Source organism: Diabrotica virgifera, chromosome 6 (assembly GCF_917563875.1).
Source record: "Diabrotica virgifera virgifera chromosome 6, PGI_DIABVI_V3a".
NCBI lineage: Eukaryota > Metazoa > Arthropoda > Insecta > Coleoptera > Chrysomelidae > Diabrotica > Diabrotica virgifera.
The window spans coordinates 181,540,713-181,545,065 of NC_065448.1; positions in this window are offsets into that span (position 1 = coordinate 181,540,713).

The window sequence follows — 4,353 nt, forward strand, 5'->3', positions numbered from 1 at the left end:
ACTCTAGATCACCTTAAGACAATCGATAACTTAATGGTCTTCTTTCCCCGATTTAGTTTTAAGTCTTCGATAGCCTGCCACAAAACAGGAGTCGGAAAAATCCCTAGTTTTAAGATTAGATAACCTAGAGTCATCGATCAAATTTACCCCTCAATAATTCATTTTGAATACTACAGAACATAGTAACGAATGAATTAACACCAAAAGTATCGATGTTTTAACATTAATAACATTAAAGGATGTCCAACAGATCAATAAAAAGATGTCTACTAAACCAAGTTAAATCGTGAGCTGATCTTAGTATGTAAATAAAAAATATTACTATTATTAAATATATTATTATATAATGTAAAATAATTCATTCCTACTAACCATCATCCTTACTAACATGGCGGTCGATGTAGTCGTACCTTCACGTTGGTGACTGCTGTTAAGAACATATTTTTGTTTTTCAACAAATTTTTGTTCGACCGAATTGACTACCTTCAATTCATTGTATGCTTACATCATCAATCTCAAATAATTTATTCATACTAACTATCAACCTTACTAACATCACTTTATTAACGTTTACAGATACTTAGTACATTTAACCATAACTTACTACTTGATTGTCCTTGCTAACATTTTTTCGACAGTCTATGTAGCTATACACTCTAAATTGATTTATGGCTTCAATAATACTGCTTATTACACTATGTTAAACATCTTTTCTATGTCAACATATACATCATATCAAATAGCTGTTTTTGTTATTCTAAATTTTTAAACGATTTTTCTAATACAATAAATATATTCCTATTTTTTACCAGAGACCTGAAGTACAATATTAACCTAAAAACATCATATTAGCCGACTTGTCGTAGATGAAATATAGTATGCAGCTCACAATCCCATCTGTATTCCATAATTTTCATAAAATGTTACGTATATACAGAATAATAGCGGTGTATAGTAATGCACGTTCAGTGGAGAGTATTACTCGAATTGCCGTAGATAAAATATAGTATACAAGACACAGTACAACTGTATTCACTAATTTTCATAAAAATGATAAGCATATTTAGAATAATAGCGGTGTATAGTAATGTACGTTCAGTGGAGATCCATGTATAGTAGTACTCAAGTAGAGAAGATTATATATCGAGGATGTTTGTTGGTTTGGTCATACTGTAAGAATGGGATACCCTCTTCGATTAATCATATTCTATTTCTAGTAATACACTGCTGTACCGTATATCGTTTTCAGCGACACCTCGCCAGTATCTTTCATAAATTGCTTCGACAGATAGAGAGAGAGAGAGAGAGAGAGAGAGAGAGAGAGAGAGAGAGAGAGAGAGAAGAAGCGATATGCTGAAGACTCTTTTACGATGACAGATAGGTGCTGTTTAATGTCTTACACGTAGTACTCGGACCACTAACAACGGAGATATGCTGTAATGCCGTTTTGGTAATATCTTTGCGATTGTTTTTTGTGTTAACATATTCATTACCCCCTCCCCTTTACAACGACACCTCACACGTCACGATCTGACGAGCCATCGCGCCTCCACCACAAAACGAGACAAAAACGAGCAGAATGAACCTTAGCGATTTCTTATGGGATTTTACATGGAGAAATGGCCAGAACTCTTGTTGCCCCTTTACTTTTACAGCCCATTTGATTCTATTATTTGACACTTAAAACATATATTTATACACTGCTAACTTATTTTAAAGCATAATATGTGCGTTTTTCTTTAGAAATACTTTAAATATTCCTCTACAAATTAAAAGTGACAAGCTAAAATCCATTCGTCTTACCCTTTTTATACTCTTGCTTTGTTTTACTCTTGCATAATACCCGTGAGGGGATTATAAACAAGACTTCTGCTCCATACACTCGGTTCATATAGCATTTCAAATGAGACGCTAAAATTTTAATCTTGTTGGAAACTTCCAGAAAGCCTCCAGCAACAATAACGTCATGGCAATTCTGTGTTAGGTAAATTTAACAGTTAAGTAGCAATTAGTAGGTTTAAATTATTCTGCTTAGTAAAAAATATACGAGTGTTTAATAGTTAACTAAATAGATTTTCCTAATACATACTAATAAATAGAGGTACAGATCTCTAGTACTAATTATGGGAAATTAAACGGAATATTATTACTTAATTTCCTTGTCATCTTGAGATAATTTCGATAAACTTGTCATCAAATTTAATTTCATATTTTCTTCTTTTTGTGTATGTGTTAATGATAGATTGCAAGAACAATCGCTGTATTACTGTAACTAGCACCTTTAGCAGATTATATGGGGATCAACAAAAAAAAGGTAGCCAGAAACTCTACTTTTCGTCGATCTAACTAAGGCGATGATACCGTACCCCTGTGTAAATTATGGCAAGTCTTATAAAAACTAACAACAGATTATCCAATAGCTTCATGGTGAGTAAGGGACTACGACAGGCAGGGCCACGTTTAGGTCAATTGACGCCCTAGTCAATTCTCTAGTAGCCGCCCTTCAAACGTGTACCATTTTTGCGAAAAAGAATTGCAGAAATTTTTATTAAATCAGAATACACTAAAAATGGATTTAAACTACGATGTTTATATACCTATAATAGAAAAAATTGTCATTCCAGTTCGATCACATCAGAGACTTCTTTTCAAAAAAAGACTTTTCAAAAAACAATTTTGTTCTTGACAAAATCGACAAATTTTTAACACGTTCTTGCGTAATACTTGATAGGAAATTATTTTTAATTCTTGACAGTTTCAAAAATGACCTTTCAGTGGACACGTTGGCAACTGGGAAGAACAAATAAATGTGCAAAGCAATGTCAAAATTAGGGAAAATATCTTTCAATCCGCTTAGTGCAGTCACTGAAGGTTTTAACCTCCGATTTTGTTGAACCTCCATCGATTTTCTTGAAAATTGGTGAGTAGTTAGACTAGAGGATACCTCAAGGAACAAATGCGACATGATGCCAACTTGCGTTTTTACAGTGGTGGTGAAAACTACCACTTTACGTGGGGGTGAAAAAAATAATACCATAAATCGATAGAGAGACAAATTCTAAGCAAACTTTGTTATATAAAGTTAATAATATAAATCAATACTTTTTGAGTTATTAAAGATCAAACATTTTATTTTTTCGTAAAAATGCCCGTTTTAAAGCTGTGTTTCATATATAACTCGAAAACTGTAAGCTTTTACAAAAAAAGTTATTACATATTACCAAAATTGAAGATAATAAAAAGCTGAATACACTCCTCACTTAAAAATCTAAACTAATGTTAATTTAAAGTGAGTTATGGGTAAATTAATGTATATTTTTTCGATGAGTACTCAAATCTAAGTACTCAAGCTTAAATAACAGGAAAACGATGCATTTTATAAAATATACCTGCTAAACACTTGTCAAAGTACTTCGGAGTACCTATCAAATGAGCTACAGTAGAAGTTAATAGCATCAAAATTAAGCAAGTTATGATGAAAATAAGAGAAGCCTTTAGAAATTTTCAGGAAAAAGTGAAAAATAAAACATACGCCATTTCCACAAAAATCAAAATTTATAGTAATCCTTAGAAGAATTTCTTGATATTAGCATAAGTAATGATTTCAACAATTTGAAACATATGGTTTAGAGTGCATATTTGGTTTTATGGAAATATGGTTTAGAATGCATATTTTTGAAACAAATATGTAATTTAAAAAAATCAGAATTTTTAAAATTACCGTAATTTGAATTTTCTTTTGATAATAACTCCAAAAATACTCAATATACGTAAACAGTGATATATGTTTGTATAACCAAATTTTAGTTTTTTCTGTATCAAATAATTTACCTTTTTTACTATTTCTGAAGGATAAAAAATAACCGAGATAGAAACCTTTCAAGCTTAAATTTTTAAAATAGTAAGGGGTTTAAAAGATTAAATTCAATGTGGTTGAATCAGCCATTAAAATTAATTTTCAAATGGTTTTTAGGCAAACCTGATATCGTAAATATTAACGGAATTATTTAAAAAAAAAACAATAACTTTTTTGCAAAAATTTTTAAAAGATAAATTTTGAAAAATACTTGGTGCATAAATTTTAATGCTATCAACTTGTTCAGGGGCTCAATTGATATATATTTCTATGTACTTTGACAAATGTTTAATAAGGTTATGTTATGACATGCATCATTTTACCGTTATTTAAACTTGTATACTTAGATTTGGGTACTCGCCGAAAAAAATATACATTAAATTACCTATAACTCACTTCTAGTTAACATTTAGTTAACATTGATCTTTAATAACTCAAAAAGTTTATTTTATTAACTTTATGTAACAAATTTTGCTTAGAATTTGTCACTCTATCGA